At 35.2% G+C, this 22,942-nt stretch overlaps 1 pseudogene; it reads right to left on the bottom strand.

Annotated features, from left to right (window-relative positions):
* Window positions 1-6,149: 6,149 nt before the first annotated feature.
* On the bottom strand, window positions 6,150-21,971 carry LOC139135228 (amidase-like; annotated as a pseudogene).
* Window positions 21,972-22,942: the final 971 nt, after the last annotated feature.

Below are 22,942 nucleotides of genomic sequence, written 5' to 3' on the forward strand. Positions count from 1 at the left end.
CACAATAAGCACCAAGGTCACGGGAAATAAAAGACTGGACAAACTGACAAAAATTACGCCGGTTAGGCCGGTGCTTTCAAATTAATGCAGCGCGGAAAATAGTGACCCTTCAAAAGTGTTGCGAGAAAGCAAGTGACCTTACCCAATTTTCATGCACAAAATACAGTAACCCTCCCCCTTCGTGTCACAATCCATATCAATAATACCTAAGCTTAATGTATTAAATTGACACTTGACATTTTCTATATGTCAAAACGTAGAGAACATATCATGTTTCTTGTTGAACGATAACAATTTTAGAACTGGACGAAAAACATGTTACTATGTCATCCGTTACATATTAAGACCGCGAAGTAAAGTTACTGAAGGGGAAACGGGCGTTCCTGAATCTCGATAGTCGAATGCAATACCATGGAAAGAATTTACTTCTTTCTTCGGGAAATACTTGCCTTGTAATCGGGAACTAGCTATCGCTGTAAAGTCGCTGGTCTTACTCGTTTTATGATCGGCATTGGCTGAAAATGAGAATTATTCTCCAAGGGATTTGCCGACTTAGGCCGCGTTCAAAAAAATGGTTAGGGGGGGGGGGGCTGGAGGAATCGTGATTGAAATCTTAATTTTTTTCAGATCCCCCCCCTCGATACCCTCAAAAATTTTCAAGTCCCCCCCCTCAATACCCTCAAAAATTTTCAAGTCCCCCCCCAAATTACCATATAGCAGCATATATATTAGGAATGCACGCAGAGTGAAAAAAACATGTAATGTGTCGTTCTGCACGCAAATGTTCAACACTACCTCTTATCAGCAGGTTGTAGAGCCATATACCTAGGGCAAGTTCTTAAATTGATTCATTTTTAAATGCATCAGTGAACTTTTTGGATTTCTCAGTCTAAGCCGACTTAAGTTTATCCAACTGTGGCCAGTTCAATGGCACCAGCTGAAAAGCACACAAAATGACAATCATGAGGGAGTATGAAATTGTGTATTCTAGCTACGTTTAACCAAATTGTGAAAAAATGAGCACAGTGACCTACTGAAAATTTTTTTTCAAAAGTACAAGACATACAACTTAGATGCCACTTATAAAATGTTTTACGAAATTGACAATACTGGAAGGTTAAAATATTCCATGAAATAATGTTTTATCTCAGAAATTTTGGGTGTAATAATGGCAAATTTGATAAAATAAAAGATTCCATTTAGTCACACATTTTTCCCTTTAAATTAGAGTCTTTACTGTTTAAAGTTTTACTTTTGTGTTATTGGTACAATGAGATGTGAAAATTTCATTCACTGCATGAACGTTTTATATATTGATTTTAAGTGATTTTAGAAAAACTGACTTTTCATCATACATTTGTATAAGATCAAGTATGGTGACCCCATCTTTTTTCTCTAATATTTGATTGTTCTCATATGCCAGAATTCAAAAATCCATGGTTACTGTTAGTCCCCTATGTGTTGCTCTCTGGCTGGATCTTGTGTACAAGTAGATGTATGTTTCACTGTCAATTGAGTGTCCTATGACCGAAACTCTTCTTAAACTACATCAGAGTCAGAGCTACATGTATCACTGTCACTGCCAGTATGTAGTAGCAGGGCAGTAGTTGTATTAACTTTTTATTTTGACAATATTTTTGTTCAGTTTATACAATTGTGTTCTTGTTCTACTCCCTACAGAATGTTGAGCTATCCAGTATTCAGCTTGCCAACACAGCCTACATGTACCGTGCATTTGCATCATTCAATTATCACCAATATTTAGACAAACGGGCTTTGTTGAAAAACTGAATATTGTGTTTTTCAGCAGCATGCTGTAGAGAGACACCAAGAAACTGTGTGATAAATTGCATAGAAATATTGAAAATTATCAACAGTTGTAGCTCCTGCCCCATTACAAGGCCAACTTGTTCTACGAAAATTTAATGACATTCATACATTTTAGACTTTTTTCGAGATTAAAGACATAAAATGAGACAAAGCGGTTCTGGGTTTTGTTTAATTATTACTAACATTAGAACCATTGGACGACATCAAAATGTTGGGAGTCAAAATATTTTCAGGTCCCCCCCCTATAGGCAGAGCAAAACTTTCAAGTCCCCCCCTCCACTACCCCAAAAATTTTCGAATCCCCCCCTGAATTCCTCCAGCCCCCCCCCCCCCCTCACCACTTTTTTTGAACGCGACTTAGTTATTCAGTAGATAACTTGCTTTGAGTCGAGCCGTACAGATATTCAACAATGATATTGTAGCCGGATTCTTCACCACGTCATATACGACCCAACGTTATGAATAATTTGAAAACAGGAAATAGGATACAAAGGCATGGTAACCATTGAACCAGAACTTGATTATGGTGATGATTCGTTGTCATTGACGAGAAAATTCAACGTTCGACAGTTGTGCCAAGTAAAAGCCATGAAAAAGCTACCCACACCGTGTAGAAACCTTTGCAGAAACCGTTGTCTTACATACCAACAATACGTATTATTGGACAGAGTCCTTTATTTCTTAATGCATTGCTCAGAAAACCATACCACTATTGTTAGAAATCAACGCTGTTAGAAAGTGTGCCAGTAAACAATAATGGAGATTTATGTCATGATGCTAGAATTCTCATGAACATCATTATAAAATGCGAAAGCCTATACAATGCCAAGCAGTTGTGCTAGAATGTTATGATTTCCCTGTGACGGCGCGAACTTTAGATACTTCATCCAATAGTCGATGTGCATTTATTTCGTGAGTTCCTAATGCGAACTAAGGACTGGTCAGTTTCTTCAGCCTGGGGGGGGGGGGGCGCGGTGGATTATTTTTTTGCCGACGTCAAAAAGTGGCTGACCCCCCCTATTCCAAATTTTGAAAACAGGGTGACCCCCCTATTCCAAATTTCTAAAACAGGGTGACCCCCCCCCCCCGGGCGCGACAAAGGTAAAACAAAAGATGGACATAAATTATATATATATATATATATATATATATATATATATATATATATATATATATATATATATATATTATATTTTACATTTTACATATATTTATATTTTAAATAGTCATTCTATGTTTTAGTGAATTGTTGACATGTCAGTTGTAAGATAGGAATTTCAAAGTGTCAATCTTAAAGTTTAAATACAGTACATTTTGAATGAGCTGTATTTTGAATGAGCTGTGAATGTATTTCACACTTTCTCTGCTTAACCAGATGTCCTGAACTGTTGTACAGAAATGGATGTCAATCATTAATATCAAAGAGGAAAAAGCAGTGAATCAAAAACTTTGATGGGTGTTAAGACTTGCCAACCATCCAATTAAATCTACTGAGGAGCCATAGAGAGCTTTTTTAGCCAAATCTGATGTGTACAGTGTCTGAGAGGACCTTTTCTTGTGTAACATTGAAACCATAAAAGCACAGCTAATAATGACAAAAACTGCCTTTTTTAACTGTTATTTTGTTCATAAAAAAGCATCTTTCTACAGAAAACCTATGAAACAAAGGAAAATAATTGCATCAATGAGAAGGAAAGATATCTTGTCATTTTTCTATCTCTAAAATAAGTCACTGTATCAAATATATATTGTGAAATATTTGTGCATGTTGCTTTCTCATACTGAATTCTCACAGAGAGAACAGAAAAGTATCAGGAATTTGTCATCCTTTTCATATGAAATGCAGATTTCATAATGGTACACTTTCACTTAGCAAACATCAAGATATCTCTGAAAGTATGGCGCCCGAAGGGCGCGCCAAAAAATATGAAACATCCTGATATCTCTGATATATATGCCTTGTATATTAAAGTCATGCACCTGAAGGGCATGCTGAAAGATGTATGATATATTAAAGTAATGAGCTTGAAGAGCACGCTGAAAATATTGAACATACAGATATCTCTGATGTATGTATGCTTGATATGTTAAAGTTGGGCTTGCTGAAAATATGACTGATTATTAAAGTTACGCGCCCGAAGGGCGCGCCGAAAAATACAACTGAATGATGAATTTTGTGGCTGACACTAGCATTTTAGGCAATGATGAGCCTGTGTCAAAATTCAAAAACACACTGACCCCCCCTATTGGGCATTTCAAAACATGGTGACCCCCCCTATCACCAAGTCAAAAACAGGTGAACCCCCCCCCCCATGAATCCACCGCCCCCCCCCCCAGGCTGAAGAAACTGACCAGTCCCTAAAATATACCGAAACAAGTTGCAAGAACTATAATTATTTTCTATCACGCCTATCTCATACTGCCAAAATACTGGTCCAGCTAGACTTCAATTTCTACCCCACATCGCTCGATCTTGTGAGGAGCTGTTTCCAGTATGGTTCTTTTGTCTGGAACCGCTGGCAAAAATCAGATTTTGAATCACTGGACAATGTTCAACATAAATTCATGAAATGTCTGCGTTTCAAAACTCACATTTCACATAATGCTGTAGGACCATTACGCAGCTCGCTGCGCTATGTTTAAATTACCTACCTTGCAGCAACGGCGCTCCTATCTTGCCACTATGTTTTAACTCGTGCGCAACTGAGTTGTCACACTTATCAGATGTTTTATCAAAGCATCGCTTTAATGCACCTGTGAAAGTTTTGCGCACCTGTCCTACTGTCAGACCAGCCAGTAGCCCCATCGATGTTTATAATTTTCCTCCAATCTTCAGATGTATGAACAATTTTACTAGAATAGGTTCGTAACATTCATATTATTGATATATTTTTAGTGACAGACTGTTTAAGACTGACGTTAGACATGTTACATTTTGCTTTGAGCGAATTTTATACACTCGGTTTTAATTTTGAAAATATTTTTCTTTCTTGTTGCTCGCTCTTTGTTTGATTGTCAACTTTTCGCAGTGATTCTTTAAAGTTTCTTTTTGAGTTTTTTGACGAACCTGTAAATTGAGCTTGATCCAGAAGGATTTCCGTATAAAAAGGTAAAAATAAATTAAAATATGTGAACCCCTTTGTTCGATCTGTGGGGCTTCTCGAGTGATGCCATTATACGATTGCTGATACTTCCTCACCAAGCCATTCACTCCAGGAAACTGCACCGAAATGGACCACTTTTGACTCTGGCTTGTCTGTAAAGTGACATTCGAATGAACTTGGAATTTGTTAAAGAGAACTATTGTTGGCACCCGACATTGACTCTGAAGCCTCGTGATTACCAACATAACTTATGTATATTTTCAAGTCAATCGTGTCTATGAATTTTTCAATGACCTGGTTGTGTACAGCATTTGTCATCTTTGAAAATGATGCAAAATTAAGTATATGGAAATTTTTGTAAATTTTTCTTCATCAGCCTAGGAAATGATTCTTCTATATCTACAAAACAGCTATGATGCACTACTGACATGTAAGCATACGTAAATACAAGAGACAATGAATCTGGTATCAGGCGATCGTCACAATCCGAGGTTTTCTCCCTATTGAGGGGTACTCCGAGATCTATAACAGAGTAGACTCACAGGGCACACGAGGTTAACTTGGATTTTTGCTGAAGTGTACGGTTAAACAGCAGAGATGACTACATGAAGACGGGCTCTGTTTCCCCCCCCCCCCCCCCAAAAAAAAACCACGCCAACAAAACAATCGTCCTAATGTATGTAGATGGTTTGGAAAATAATCGCAATCATACCAATCCATAATCCAATGACAGTAGGTCAGAATTCGGAAGACAATAGTTGTTAACATAGACACAAAACAGCACAGTAAATAGACGGTACACAAACAAAGTCACATTCATGAAAGAAAGATATATGGACCTCTGGCCAGAAGACCAAGAAGTGATGTCAGGTGTTTCGAAAATAGTAAGCGCATCCTGCCCCACATGTGGCACCCGCCATATATCAGTCCAATCACAATCAGTCCCGACCATCCATTAGCCTTCCCAATGTTAAGCAGCTTGTTTATTGTACAACTTGGATACTTTGTTGTCCTCTTGAAAGTGTTCAGTTTTGTACTTTGTCCGATTTTGGAATGAACCGTGCCACACTCTCTGCTTGTGTGAGCTGAGTAAAATAAAGATTGATTGATTGACAAACTATAGACCCTCCAGAGGGTGCCCAAACAAACAATTGCCAATCAGAAGTATAACAAAGACTCTGCCATCGTTCTCATTTGGCATTGTACTCTAGAAAGTTACATAATCTGTATTCATCACACACTTTGGTGTAGACATTTGCATTATCTCAGAGTCCATCAGCCTCAGCCTGGCAATAGAACCCTGCACTATCAACAAAGAATACACAAAAAAATTTCATCAGCAAAATTTGTTTAATATGATCATATTTTCGATTTACAGAGAAACATCTGATATGAGTTCTCATTTATTATGAATTTACAATCTTTGCCATTCTCCTGTAAAAGAAGGTGGATCTATTTGGTAAAAAAATGTATCTTAATAAAGAATCCACTCAAAGTAATCTCTTGATCTGATCAAAATCAGATCAAGAGATTAGTTTGTCTTTTCTGCAATCATGTTTATGTCTTTACTTCTACAGTCCTCCTCTCTTTTTAACAACAGAAAATTATTGCACGATTAACTAAAAGATTGACCCATCTCTACATCAGATTTAATCAGATCGGGTCTGCTTGAAAGAAAAATGCCATACTTTTGGAAACCAATTTAATTGCTTCTGTGACCTCATCTAAATCTTTCAAAAAAGATCACAATTTGGATTGTCTACAATGGATACAGTCGATACTTGCTTTCAATAAAAATGATTGTATATTTTCTGAGATCAGTGAAAATCTTCCTCTTATTTCAATGCATGACTCCTAAGTATTCCTGAAGTTTCTCAAGTTTATTTAAAACATTTACTGAAATACAACATGATTGTGTCGTTTTGTTGGTAAAGTACAAATTATTACTTACATTAACATCAAGAAAGCACAATCACTGTATCAGAGACCCTATATTAAATTCAAATGAATTTTATATCAAGGAATAGAGCATGTCAATGAAAACTTATTTTTCCATCGCTAATTTTTGGAACCCTAATTGTTATCTCGTATTTTCTCATAAGCATAGGCTACTTTGAGCAATGTAGACTCATCAAACTTCCTTCCAACCATCATCATGCCAACAGGTAGTCCATCAGAAAACCCAGTATTAATGGTTAGGGCAGGATGACCAGTTACATTGTATGGACAAGTGTTGGTACTGATGTTGGCCATCCTGCTGAAAACATCTGCAGTGACAAACACGAAGAATGTTATTGTTATTTTGTTACTAAACAAAGAACGGGTGTATATCTCAGTGTTATGGTGAACTCAATTTGTAACAAACAACTTTAAAAGAGATGACGAATGAAATGTGAATTACAGTCCTAGACATATTGACTCACATTTAGGAATAATATTGTTCTTTCACAGGCTCTAAATCCCTACATTTTGTTTATTCGATCATACATGGCTGTTTAAAAAGTAAAATCACAATGATACAGTCAACCTTACACAATTAAGTTGTGTACTAACCTGATGCAGTCATTTCTCCTTTGGGTAATTTTGGTGCCTTGAATGGGATTGTAGGCATCACCAACACTTCATAATCCTCCAATATCTTGTCAAATACCCGGGTCAAGTCCATACGAATGTTCTGTGCTTTTGCATAGAAGTAACCTCCATATTCTTGGTTCAAGTAATCTCCAAAGAGCAAGGTCGCCTGTATAACATCATGGAACAGAAAACTGATCATACTTCTGACTATCAGGTGATAGAGGTTAGAATGAACATATCCCCCTTTCCACGTAGATACACATTTTAAAGTTTTTAGAAACATAATTTTGAAAAATTTGTCTGAAATTTCTTTGACCTGTACTCAGCTAATGAAAATATGCATGTATGTAACCCTCCCAAAATAATGTATGAGCTCTAGCAAATTCTGACAATACTTTGCTCTTCTACAGTTTATGTAAGATCATTTGACACATACTGAGAAAACTAAGTAATTACTTTTGAAAATTTGGGAACTAAGAATTTGATTTTTTGAATTGAGTTAAAAACACCAGAAAACATGAGTCAGTTCAGCATTTAAATATCAGTAAACTTTTTTTCTTAACCATTTCACCCCCAGTTCCCTGTGTACAGGTCCAACTTTACCATAGAAAACATGGATTTGGGACAAACCATGGCGGTGAAAGGGTTAAATCCAAAAATATGCATAGTGATCCCTGATACTCAATGTTGATGCGTGTAGAACATTTTGGACATTTTAAAAGCAGGGAAGAAAATGAGAGTTACTTGAACACCTGTGCACTGATGCTATGAAACAGTTGACCCCCTTCCTATTATTTAGAGAGACTACAGATGCAACAATATAAGGACCCCTATTTTGGGGGGTCTTTTGCTACAACAGCACAAAATTAGCATGAATTCTGAATATCACTCAGGATTCCAGAGCAGTTTTGTACTAATTTAAGCATACAATGATGACAGAAGTACATTTAGACATTTACTTTTCATCAACAACTTTCATACTTATAAATTTATAAATATTAACACAATGTGACTAATAATGCCTTATTGTCCCGTGGTCTGCATAGGTAGACTGATTGACTTTACTCTTATAAAGAGCTGACAAATTTCTCATTCAACTCTGCTTGCAAATATATTCATACTAACCTTGCTGTTATGTGACTCATCATTTATTCTAGTTTTGTATCCTCTGTGTAAAGCATTCACAGCACTGGATGGATAGAATCCTTTGTACTGGGAGCCTATACCTGGAATGGATGAATGCAGAAGAGATTGAAGAGGACATATACAATAGTCACGAGTTTCTAAATTATTGCCTTGAAATCATTTTGTGACATCCCTAACATCTCATCTCATTACTCTTGTACAAACAAAAGAGTTTACTCTAGATACACACAGTGAATTTTGATCCACATAAGTATAGAGCTGACAGAGGTTATGGAACTTACCACATCCTTTTATTATCATATTAGCAAAGCCTTGAACTCCGATGACCCTGTATAAACTAGGCGCTGTAAGATTTCAAAAAGAAAGTATTATTTAGCATTGGACAGATTAACAAAGTTGCGTGATAGGGATTGACGTATAAATAAGATCTCTCTCCACTCCTATCTTGAATTTCTTGATTCCAAACATACATATACCACTTTCTTAAAGGTTCATTTCACGTGCCTGGCATTACCACGTCTTTTCTTCTTACAGATAGTACTGCACTCTTCAGACTTGCCTAATAAATGGTTTTGCTGCCTTGTCAAACAAGGCATTGGGTGATTGGCCATGCTTTTAAAATGTATAATATATTTTTTCACAATAAAATGAAGACTCTGTATTGCCTTCAAAGTGTAGAGTTACAATCAGCTCGCTGCTCCCTGCATGTCTTAGAGTAATTCTTCAATGGGGATCTGTTGGACTTTTGGTGCTAAGATGTGTATGCTTGTTTCACAATATGAAAAAATACATCACATCCAGGGATGTTACTGATTGATCAACTTGAAGTGTCAAGTTGATAATTGTATTCATCAAATCTCTCCAAAGTTTGTCACAGTGCATTCTAATTACAATCAGATAAAGGAATAGGCTATGCTTTCATCTTACTGCTTTCCATGTACTTATAATAACTGTCTTCTGTTGGTTCTATTAAACATGTCGATATACTAGGACAGCAAATCCAAAAGCCATACAAGTAGAAGACAGCAAGATTCCGAAAATCTGATTTTAATCAGATTGGACAAATTGTGGTGCTCTTGATAAGCTGCTGAAGGGTTACATGTTTTATAGAGATTCTGAGATTTGACAGGATTAAACATGACCTTTTATATTTACCAAGTGTTTGTGACATATTTACCAAGTTTATGTTCAGGGACAGAAACCTCCTCAACAGTTGCACCCAGGCTAGTCATCTGAAATGCTGCCTCCCTAACCATAGTATCTACATCCTGTTCAGAGTGTGGAAAACCAAAGCCTTCCTTCAGAATGCCTATTCTAATGCCTGGTAATTTGGTTGTCAGCTAAAAATAAAACAGAAAATGACAATATGCTTATGGGCGTTAATTTTTTAGACAGTTGCCCTGCAGTTTTCATAAACTTAAGTCCTAAATCCCTTGTTCTAGCATTAGTTCTTATTGACACAAACTAGTTACTTCGTGTTCAGTGCAACACGCCTCACAGTGAAAGTTTATCAAGTCAATGAACTTATCTTGAAGTGAAGTTGATAAACAATTTGCATCTTTACATGGTGATGAGCAACAAGAAGAAATGGCAATAGATGTTAATGTTTGCATATTATATTATAATTAATTAACATAGTGACTGGTACCTTGCTCCATTTTGATGTCCTACAATAATGATACTATCAATTTCTACATAGCATTGCTACAATACATTAATGATACTGCTTAAGTATTGACTGCACAAACTCACTTGTGCTGATTTAATAATTACATTATCATCATATTATCAACAATTGGCAGCTGAATCAGAGATATACAAACCTTTCACAAAGAAGGTAATTAAGACAGACTATTCACAACAATATGATACCTCATTCTTCCATTAAATATTAATTCACCAAATAACGATGGATTTGTCCTTTTAGCGATGGATTTGTCCTTTTAGCAATGGATTTGTCGCTTTGGGTCATTGAATCTCGACAGGTGCGGCTAGCTGGCAGGGTACGCTTACCCATTCCAGACACCTAGTACCACCACTATTTTGTGGTTCAAGATGACCCCATTGCCTTTGTCATTTTCAATATGTTCCTTGGACCTGGTAAATTTCTTAGTTACCTTGAATAACGATTATTGGACCTGAAGACAGAAAACACTAATTATTCACAAATGAAGATCTTACCACTTTTGTGTACTCAGGTACTTCAAGGTGATTGGTTGTCTGGATCTAAACCATTGTATTGTCATAACCAGCAATTACCTGAAACACAAGTTACAGTGATACAATACCAGATATGATCACCGTGGACTAAAGCACATACCTACAATTGAACTTTTGGTGAAAGTAGGGTCTGTTTGAACTTTCATAAACAATGCAAGGTATAATAAGATGCTGGAAACGTAAGTGACATGGTACAAGTTCAATTTATAGTTTCTAACTGCTATTTCAATGATATATATTATTCATTTTAGCTTCAGTATTATAAGACTCAAGGGCTAATTTCATGCTGATGTGTGAGGGTGTAATATACTTATCTGTCTGTCCCTAAATCTTTTGCTTCGATATCTGAAGATTGACTGATTCAATTGAAATAAAATCTTGTACACAGTTTACAAGGTATTGCTTTGAAAGGGATCTGATGTGCAAATAAACCTGTCAAGCATTCAGTTTCTGCATATATTTTGTGATATAAATATGGCACCAGTCAGCTATATTGTTGCACACTTGTCATGTTTGATGCAATTATTTTTGGCATATACCATATTCATAAAAGAGACTTTGAATTCAAAATGTTTAAACCTAACAGTACAAGGCAATGAACAGCAAGCATTCTTGTTTGCACATCTATAGCTTGTTTAGCAATATGATCCACAACACCAACTTAGCCACTTTGTTTCTATTCTAATCTTTGGAGTCAAAACATGTGTCAATCTATTTCTCAAAAGTTTGTGTTCAGTCAGTACTGTACTATACTATGACATACACACGTCTGAAAAATTGTTTAAAATAAAATTCAATATAAGTACTAATTTGCAATACAGTGTACAATTTTCAAAATTGGAAAATAGTTCTCTGTATGAGTGACCAAACAGTAATTACCCTCCTTAAACAATAGGGCATGTTTTGTTCCCATCTATGCGGGGTATATTCCAGTGCATGAACAAACGTAGAGTGTAAAATTGTGATTAACAGGAGCCACTGATAAAACCCACCTCTAGTAACAATGCTGCATCATAGACAGTTTTTGTGATAGGTCCTGTGTGATCAATGGTGTTGTCTACAGGAAGAATTCCAGTATAGGGCACTAACCCAAAGGTTGGCTTCAAACCTACCACACCGCACCATGCTGAAGGCATTCGTATTGAACCACCTTGATCACCTCCAATGGCCATGTCAACATCACCACTGGCGACCTAAAGTGACAAAAAGGCAACATTTTTACCCTTAAATGAGATCAAGTACTACGAATTACGTCAAAATTAAGTTGTGGTGTCATTTTCTTGAAACTTTGCACAAATATTCTTGGAAGTTGCGCAAGTGCAAAAATAAAATAAAAAATGGGGGTCACCGCGCTCGTTTCCATGGAAACGGACGTTAAAATGGCGTCGTTAGAAATAAATAAAAATGATATAATTCACTTAAACTAAAGAAAGCAATTATAAAACGCTTAGCAAATGAGTTAATGTTAATAATTACCAAGACTCAAGATCCATATCTATCGAATGTATAGTTTTCATGATGTTTGTAAAGAAATTTTTACATAAGTATCAATTACAAAATGACGATATCGAAATTATATCACTACATAATTTTCGAACTTTCTTCCTGTCGCTTTGAATGGTGTCATTTTGACCAAACTTGGCAAATAAAATCCTGACATAATACCATTTAGTTTACACTTTAATAAAAGGGTGTCACCACGCTACTTTTTACAATATCTCCAGGTGAATGGGTAATATGCGCCATGTAAATGGGAGAGAAATGTTAATTTTTCGCTCATATTGAATAAAAACCAGCTTCCTAGGGGGTCAAAATATGACAAGGTTATAGGTCACATGTATTTCTAAGAGACTGGGTCAAAAAATTAGGTAAAAGCGCAATTTCAACAATGACAGGTGATGTTAAATACATGCTACAAAGTAACCCATTTGCGACAGGCTGGAGTTAAATCTGCGCAGAAACGTTCTAAAGCGTGTGCGCGTCCGAATTCGTCGCCCTTGTTACCTTAAATGAGATCAAAGTGTACACTAGCCCTCCACATTAATAGAGTGCACCTTACAATTAACTTTTTGAGTGCTGAAGCTTTTCCCATCAAAATTTTCGTGCAATATTTTACTAATGTCTATTTCTGTAATTTTTTTGATAATTTTTAACTAAATGGAAATCACATTTGTTTGGCTACACAAAACTTTTGCAAATGTCTGAAAATACTTGACTGGTGAATATTTCATAAAGGCAACAAAAATTGACTTTGGTGCTCAAAGACTTAATTGTCTTAATGTCTAATATCTCTAAAATTTTCCAACATTCATTCACAATTTCACTTCCTTTCGCACTGACTGAAATTGCTATACAGATAGCCATATAGGTGTAAAACTAGACTTGCTCTTTTCAATACATATCTTGTGTGTCATAGTTACCATTATCAAAGAACCATGATAGCAAGAATTGATTGATTCAGGAGATAGTCATTTTCAAGATCACTGAACAATCACACTCTCTCTCTCTCTCTCTCTCTCTCTCTCTCTCATATACATATGGTATTTACATGAAGTGCTCAATCAATGATGTCACCTACCAAGGCACTGCTGCCACTGCTTGATCCACCAGCGTTGTGGTCAATCCTATGTGGATTTCTAATCGCTCCTTTGACAGAGGTAAAGCTATTACCAGACAGACACATATCTTCTGCACAGGACTTACCAAGGATGCAACCACCTATCATAGAAAGGGAAAATCTTTGAGTGTCTGAGATTTTTAAATGTCACTTTTCCACATCATTTTGTCCCTCCCTCCATCCTTAAGGTGGTTGGAAGGCTAGAGCGTCAGTTATAAATTTCAACAAAACTATTAAAATATAAAAGTAGTCAACATTCTCTGTGGAATAAAAAAACTAGACATTTGGGCACAAAGGCATGCAGAGTTATAGCCTGTTAAAACTTCTGAAAAACTGACCAAAATAAGAAGAAGTTGGAGAGTCTTTAGTGTATTAACTATGGTAGAGGTCCCCTAGCTTTTAATAAAATGTTTGGAAAGGGAAAGTCATTATTTGCTGTTTTTCAGGAAAGTTTGACAAGGCGGTGCTGGCATTCAGAGTGAGTGACTGCTATTGTAAATGCATTTTTAGATTCTTCGAGTGTCAAAGAGCTGTCAAAAGTGAGATTAACCAAAAAAACTGCTCTATGACTTCAAAAGAGGGGTGCAAATATGGCTTGTTTTCAACATTTTTGACAGAATAACAGTTTTCCTACATAATTGTATACCAAATTAATCCAACTTTGAAATGAGATATGGACATGGAATTTTTACAGCCTATTAACAAGGTTACAGATAAGATATGTACGGCACAATTTTCCTGTATTTGAAGGACTTTTTGAAAAATCACATTTTGAAATTTGAAAGAATTTTTAATAATTTTTTGATATATAAACCCATTTAAAATCATAAAGACAAATTTTATTTACAAATCCTGCCGTACAAATCTTACAATAAATAGTGTCAACATATTTATAACTAATTTGGTAATATTAATACTATCCAATTATTATTAAATTCAAATATGTAAAAAATATATGAAAAATTAAATTTTAATATTTACTGGTGTCATATTTCAAAATCATGGCTGCAAATATACAATTTTTATATTCTTTGGAGAAAATATTAACTAAGGGAGTTATCCTGAAAATTTGAACTAAATATCTTGATTCTAACACTTGAAACTTGACATTAACTCTGAGAAAAGAATTGGTGCAAAAATAGCCTTTCCAACCACCTTAAATTATATTGCCTCATCCCCATTTTATGATTATATGCCGGCATTCTTCCACTAATCAATGTGGAGTAAAAGGTTTCAACAAAAGTTATGAAACAGCAACCAAATATTTTTGTACACTATTTCAACATCATATCGACAATCCAGTACAAATCTTCCCAAGAACACAAGCTAACTTTGAAGCTGTCCGACATACAGTTTTAAGGATGATGTGTTACACTAGCCCAAGTACTTTTGTAATACCTTTTTCAGAAAGATTTTACAGTAATGATAACATAATAATAATAATAATAATAATAATAATGGGTTCTTATATAGTGCACATTATCATCCACAAGTACTTGTGCTCAAGGCACTTTACAATTATTACCCCTGGTCACTGGACCTGATTTGGTACCATTCAACTCCCTAGAACAAACAAGTACAGCTAACATCCTCCATTAAAACCGAAAAACCAAATTTTAAAGCTGTCAGACGAGTAGTTTCATAGATAATGGTGTTGTGACTATATGAATCAAATGTTCAAATTTCATAATTCAGATTTCATAGATTTCGTAATTCAGACAAATCTACGATCTTTCAACCAGGAAACCTAAAACATAGGGCCAATGTCCCTGAAGCTTCTATAGACATGGATACAAAATTAAGTATTTCCTGATTGTATGAAATTATCTCACTAACGTCATCCAAGGCACCTGTATAGAAATATTAAAGCTGCCTGACCAGCGGTTTTGAAACCAAGCGACATAACAGTCGACAGAGCTCCACTGTATTATGTAGACAATAACTTTTGTGACACGTGTTGATGACGAAGGTGGATATCTTTGATAGCTCATTTCAGGAAAGCCTGACCAAAAATGACACCATTAGTTGCAAAAATACAAAATTGAAGATTTCATCATAATGTCAATATTTTACATTAAGATAAACCCTATGAACCTGTATACCAAATATCAAAGGTGTCAGATCATTTGATTTTGAGAAACAATTTTTTTTACCAAAAATGGCAAAAATTATGCCAAAAATACAAAATTGTAGATATCATCATAATATGAATATATCATATTTTGATCATTCCTATGAACCTGTATACCAAATATCAAAGCTGACAGACAAGCGGTTTTTATGAAATAAATTTTTTACCAAAAATGACAAAAAAATTCCTTAAAAATACGAATTTGCATATTTCATCACAATTTGAACAAATCTAAGTTGGGTCATCCCTAGGGACCTATATACCAAATATCAAAGCTGTCTGACCAGCGGTTATGAAGAAGTAGATTTCTTACCAAAAACGCCTTTTTTTGCACTAATTTGCATATTTTCAACAATATCATAAAATAAAAAAAGATGGTTTCTCATAATCATATTATGCAGCAACCCAACTCATATCAAATCTGTAAGTACTGCAGTTCTCAAGATATTTGAGTGGACGGACATCCTCACAAATAGACATACATACATACAGAATGACGACGGACGCTGGACGGATGCCCATCCCAATAGCTCCTATAGACTATAGTCTATAGTAGCTGAAAACTTATTTGCAAAAGATGTTATAAAAGATTTCAGAAATAAACTTAGATGACACTTAGAAAAAATATAAATTTGTATTAAAAACAACTACTAATAAGACAATTGTGCATACAGACTTTCTCAGAAATAATTACACCAATTATTGAAGTCATAATTCCAATATGATTACAGAAACTTTTTAAAACATTTAAAAGAATCTTGAATATGCAAGCCATGTCTAAAAGACTCAACTGAGTTTTAGATAACAATAAAAGTATCGCACATACTTTAACTTATCACAATTGGCTTCAGAAGTTTCTCATTAATGAACTCCACAACTCTGGTTTCTCACTTCATGTGAACTCCAGAATTCTGGTCTACGATGTAAAGGTGGACAGCACAAATGGCAGACAGTCATGGTGACAGATTGACAATGAGTGAGAACATTAACCCACTAGTTTGCTTTCCGCACAGGGGTGTAATTGTTTAACAATTATAGACTTACCTGCATCCAGTATCCTAGTAACGATAGTTGCATCAAATTCTGGTACGTATCCCTCTAAAACATAACTACCATTCATCATAGGAACACCAGCCACTGGGACATTGTCCTTGATGGCTAAAGTCTTGCCTGCTAATTTGCCCGTATCTGCACCCTTTATGTCACATCGCCAGTACCTGAAAAGTAATGTTAAAAATGTCATTACTTTGCAGGGCATAAAATGTTTGATCATTCGAAAAATTTAATTTTTAATGACATCAATAGAAGATGAAATCAAAGTTATGGACACCATGTGCCAAAAGAAATGTATAATAAACATCATGTTGAAGCAAAATAACAAATACAGTTGTTCATAAAACTTTGTTTTTCTTATACACAAGCTTGATGCTTTTTATTTCGCTCATAATGTTTGAGGAAGACACAGGTGATTCAGGAATATTGTACCTGTTTAAATTCAGCGCTTTCACCTATGACATTGAGCCTGATTACCAAAATATCATTCATAAATATGCAAATGAGCTCATTACGATATGTCATTTTAATCAAACTTCAAGCATGACTAATTGCAAATGCAAAAAATGTACCTTCGAGGTTTGATCAAATATAGTGAATCAAATTTAGTGCAATCAATTTTTGTACATGGATTAATTAATAAGCAAATTACTTAATTATGATGAATCATACTCCTAAAACTTGAAGCATGACTAAATCTTTGTATAACCAATGTACAGTAGAAGCCCAATCAAAATCAGTTCATCAATTTTTAGCTCACATTTGGTATACCAATGTTAGGTTATCGTATAAGCTGAATCAGTTCATTTGCATCCGATTTGCATGTCTGTATGTATGTATGTATGTACGTCCGTCTACATCTAAAACACCTAAACTGCAGCACCTACTTTCTTAGTATTTGGTGTACAGGTGCACCTAGGGATGGAGAAGTGAACTTTTCAAATGAACTTGTCAGTGTCAAGACTATGCAAATGAGGGGGAAAAAGAAAAAACACTGCAAATTGCTAAAACTCTGTAACCGTTGGTTAGATTGGGTTGAAACTTGGTGTGCAGGTTCCTTTAGGTATTCAAAATTAGGTCTATAAAATTTGGGATGAAATTTGCATGTTTCTATTTTTGGGGTAATTTTTTCAGTTTTTAGTCAAAAAATGTTCTTCTCTGAAACCACTCATCTGATTGCTTTGAAAGTTGGTATGCATGTTCCTCAGGATGACCTCAGTCAAGTTTATACAAATTGAATTGAAATTTTCATATTTTTAATTTTGGGGCAATTTTCTGAATTTTTGGTTAAAAAATTTTTTTATTCAAAAACTACCGATCTGATAGCTTTGATATTTGGTATACAGGTTTCTCAGGTTGATCAAAATCAGTTTTATGAATATTGTGAAGATATCTTGAATCTTGTATTTTTGCTGAATTTTTTGGTTATTTTTCTCACTTTAAGTAAAATTTATTCTTTTCTGAAACCGCTAGCCCAATTGCTCTCAACTTTGGATTGGATGTTTGCAAGGGTGTTACCCTTCTAATTGTTGAAATTACGACAAAATTGGAAATGTTACTGTTTTGGGGCAATTTTGTCATTTTGGGTCAAAAAATCTTAAAAAATATTTTCTTTTTAAGCCCCTGGACAGACAGCTCTTATATTTGGTGTACAGATGTCCAGGGATGACAATAGTTAGATATGTGGAAATTGTCCTGAAATATACAAATTTGTATTGTTAAGACAGTTTTGTCATTTTTGGTCAAGAAAACTTGTTCTCAAAATTACTTGTCTGATAGCTTTGTAATTTGGTACAAAGTCCCAAGGGATGTTATTAGATAAATTTTCTGCTCAATGTTGGGAAACCCCCAAATTTTTATATTTTAGGTAATTTTCTCAGTTTGTGACCTAAATGACCTACACCAACCCAGTATATGTTGTGTGAGAGTTTCGAAGGCTATGAACATAATTTTGTCATATTTAGTATATCAATTTGTAGTAAAATTTGATCCAGAAAACAAAGTTGAGGTAAATTTTTTCATTGCCAACCAATTTTTGCAACTTTTGCATGTAACACACACAAGAACTGATGAGAAATTTGGATCCAGGATAATTCCAGATGTCGTAATTCCCCCCCCCCCCCAGGTGGAAGGCATTTCACTATCTGTAACTGATTTAAGTGCTGTTTACATTTGAATGATATCACTCATAGCATTAATTAAAACATCCCCAAGGTTGTAAATACATTTCCTGCCAGCTAGTCTTATGTAAGGGGTTGAACATTTGATATTCAGGAGGGGCTAGAAGATTGATGAGCTGGTAGCATTACTTTTTACCAGATCCCTTGTACATTTTTTCCCACTCTTTATTTTTTCCCCACTTTACCCACCTTTTCTTTTTGTCAAGCTTCTCTTGCTAATTTTTTTTTGTTGACATTTGCTTTATGTATGTAGGATTTCTTGTTGACATTTGCTTTATGTACGTAGGATCTGCTTGTCCCATTGCTATAGAAGTTGATATGCATGCAGATGACCTCAAGTACCTAAGTTGCAGACCTTATTTGCTTTTGTCATTCTTGTTTTTCTGGTTTAAATATTTCTTGAATTTACCAATTCAAACCGAATGTGAGCACACTGTCCTTGACGGTATTTTTTATTTTTATCAAGATTACAGAAAGTCATTGAAGGTGCAACTAAGCTTAGGTAATAGGCATGTTATACAAGCCAAACTTTCTGCATAATGAAAATGAAGAGTGATCTATGTACCCGGTACAATAGAAGTCTGATCAATTTCAGGGCTTCAGTATTGGTATACACAGCCTAACTGTACTGTAGAAATGTCAACATTTACCAGGCATTCAGTTTGTTTTCTTCAGGTCTCGGTCTGTAGCCAGGTGTTCTTGGATACTTGACCGGAAGTAGAGGTTCCGGCAAACTGTCTATGACATCAAAAGCCTTGCATGACCATGCCATGAAGTCTGTTGAAATTTAAAACAATTTAGGATGCTACAAATACTTTCTTTCAATCCATCATGAACTTACAATGTTTTGTGAAGTATGCAGTTTGTTCAAGTGATTACACTTTGTGTAATCATACATCTACAATGTATACAAGAAATTGATACTTCTTTGTTCTCCGTTCTCTGGGCTGAAGATATTTCTTACCAATCCAATGATCTGTGTAATACATATTTTCACAACATTTTAATGTCTCTATGCTATTCAAGCTCTGTACTTTGAGGTCCCTGACAAGAATATTTTGAGTCCACATTCCTTTATAAACTCGTACAGTACTATGTTTCAAAGGGAAAAATAAAGATGTTACATTCAAATTTTCAGAGAGTGCACGTCTAGTTTATGTATTTAAATACTTATCATAAATAACATTTCTTGTAAAACGTTTTTGTTACAATGAATTTGAGACTTTTGTATATGAATTATCACATAATTGTTAACCAAGGTTATAATCATCTCAACGAGCATAATGCGTTGGGGCAGACCAAACTACCTTGATAATGTTGTAAGTCTTCTGTGGTGGGTTCCATGTTATATTTACTTGCTATTTTCATCAACTGGTTGATGGTTGGTACCCGCACAGCAGGAGCTTTGTACAACGAGTCTGAATGGTAAGCAAAGAAATAAGAATGAACTTTCATGAGAGGGGATTATGCACTTTTAAATGCTTTTCAAAATCAAAACAACAGTATTTTCAGGTTTAAATAGACCATACAGTACTAGCAACTGTAGTGTGATGTTTATTAAAACTATCTAAATTTTCTTATCTACAGCGCATGTGAAAAATTCTCTAAAAAAAATTTACCTACATGTAAATCCAAAAGTCCCCATCACAATTCAAAACCAAATTGCCCATTATAATATCACCTTGTATAAAACATTCGAGTTTGGGGATTTACTTACAACAAAAGAAAAAGCGTATTTTACAGATGAGCAACTGATAAAAAAGCATATGAACTTGAGGCAGTGATCATGTGACTTATGATTACAGATGTGAGTAGGGAAGTGAGTAATGGTGGATGAAATCATCACATTAAAAAAACCCTTATCAGAATGAACTTTTATTGATAAAACAGAATGAACAACACTGAGCATACACCTGTATTTGAACAGAATTTACAATCATGGGTTGTAATGCATTAGGTTTATTGGAGCAAGCTTACAGTTGGTTTCAACCTACTCTGAGCCAAAGGAGTCTAGCATTCTGTGTGAAAATAATTCATCATGAAATGACAGAATTGTTAGTATTTTTTATCATTATTTGGTTTAATGTCAAAAAGTGAAGGAGTCTATTTTCTGTTGTACCAAAGGACTGCTTGCTATAGGATGAATGGTGTTCAGGTACGGTGAACCAAAATAGAAAAAAGCCAAAATAAAAGTGTCAACCTTTCCTTTTCAATATCTTCATCCATGGATACTTTATACATCACTGGCGAACCGTTCTCATCAACAGGGAGGTACAAAGTATGTAATTATTTGGTATTTACAGGGTTGGTTAGAATGGGCTAGTACCCCGCTAGAGATTGGAACATTTGAACCTTATAAATCCAGTGCTGGGTTATACGATTGCAAGAACAATTCACCGAGATATGACAGTCTTTGTCAATAAATGCAGTGACAATTTTTTATAAGTACTGATATTGGACAGGAGGTGTTTGGAGGGGGCTTGACCCATAGGAGCTTGTGATATATTTTACCATTACAAATTCCTAAATTAAAGAATACTCACTCACATATTACAATTTTCAAAAGACTGCATTAACATTATTGCTCCTGGCTGTCAAAATGAGGCCTATGCTCTTCAACTCCCTGAATTCTGATAGCTAGCACACACTATAACACTCATGAGAGTCTCATGGTTTAACTGGCAAATGGAAGTAACAAATTGTACATACATTCTAATTTGCTATTAATCTATAATATATACTTTAAATTACGCACCCGGAAGGGCATATGCTGAAAACTGAGACTGTACGATGCATTAGATGTGATTGGGGGCTGATATGATGTGAAATCTGTACTCTCTTACAATTAAAAACACAATAATTTTCCTGTCCCTTTTGAGTATATTCTAAAGTAGGGTGATCTCCCTCCCCCCCCCCCCGAGTAACTGGCCATTCCCTTAGACTGATAACAGCTTCCAACTTTCAAGGAAGCCATGTACTCACCAGTATCACGTGAAGAGGCATCCTGACTTTCATTGCGTGAAGAACTAGACGCCATCTTTGTCACTGTCACCTGAACCTCTAAGGAATATCAGCCACACAAAAGTTGTAAAATTCTACAAATAAAATAATGCAATTATCTGAGAATAACATTTACATTAGATGCATGTCAATGGACCTCAATGTTGTTAATATCATAGACAGTAGAAGCAAGACTAACTTCTACCTGTAGACTGATAGCTTCCAACTTTCAAGATTTCTTGTGGGAAAGTTTCAGAAAAGATAGTTCATCTATTCTTTGAATCTAACTGAGCGTCGCACAGCCAACAGAATGCTGGCACCATGTTCAGATGCATGTGTTTACATACCAAGGAAATTTGTAACGGTGGATGTGATTGGCAAGCACGATATGTCGCGATGCTGTTGGTGAAATGCGTAGCGCCTGCTTCATTGTCTCACACGAAAGTAGAGGGAGCTTCACGCAACAACTTATAATCCTACGTGACAAATTTGAAAGCACCTTGATATGCGTTTGAAGAGAAAATAGCATCAATAACTCCATGCTTCCATTTAATCAGCACTAACAATCCAATGATATCACAGGGACTTGAACTCTGGCTGAATAAACTAAGGTAAGCAAGTAATTAAAAAATAATTTGTCATCGTTTATTCTATTTTTTTCTTGTTTGACCATTTTTTATATTTTTTTATTTTCCTATCTCGCAATAGATCTGTTAGTCGTTTGCTTGTGCACTTGTTTGTTTTTGTGTACTTTTTTGTTTTTGTTTATTATGTTCATTTCTTTTTTTGACCTTTTTAATATTTTAATATTTTGCTATATTTTTTATTTACTTGTTTACTGTTATTCAGTCAGAGTTCCCTGTGATTATTTACCGAACTTGAAAGCAAATTGACACAAGCATTTTCGTTGATAATGTTTTTGTCAACGATTATAAGTTTGATCCCCCAAAATAACATACATGTAAATGAGCACATTTCACCATCAGTTCATTAAGTCTGAATGAAGTCATCCTTCATCTTCTACAAATCATATTTGAAAGCTAACAGCCTGGTGCCGGGGTTAAGAGAAACAATATTTTGTAATCAA

The sequence above is a fragment of the Ptychodera flava genome, chromosome 6 (assembly GCF_041260155.1).
Source record: "Ptychodera flava strain L36383 chromosome 6, AS_Pfla_20210202, whole genome shotgun sequence".
Taxonomy (NCBI): domain Eukaryota; kingdom Metazoa; phylum Hemichordata; class Enteropneusta; family Ptychoderidae; genus Ptychodera; species Ptychodera flava.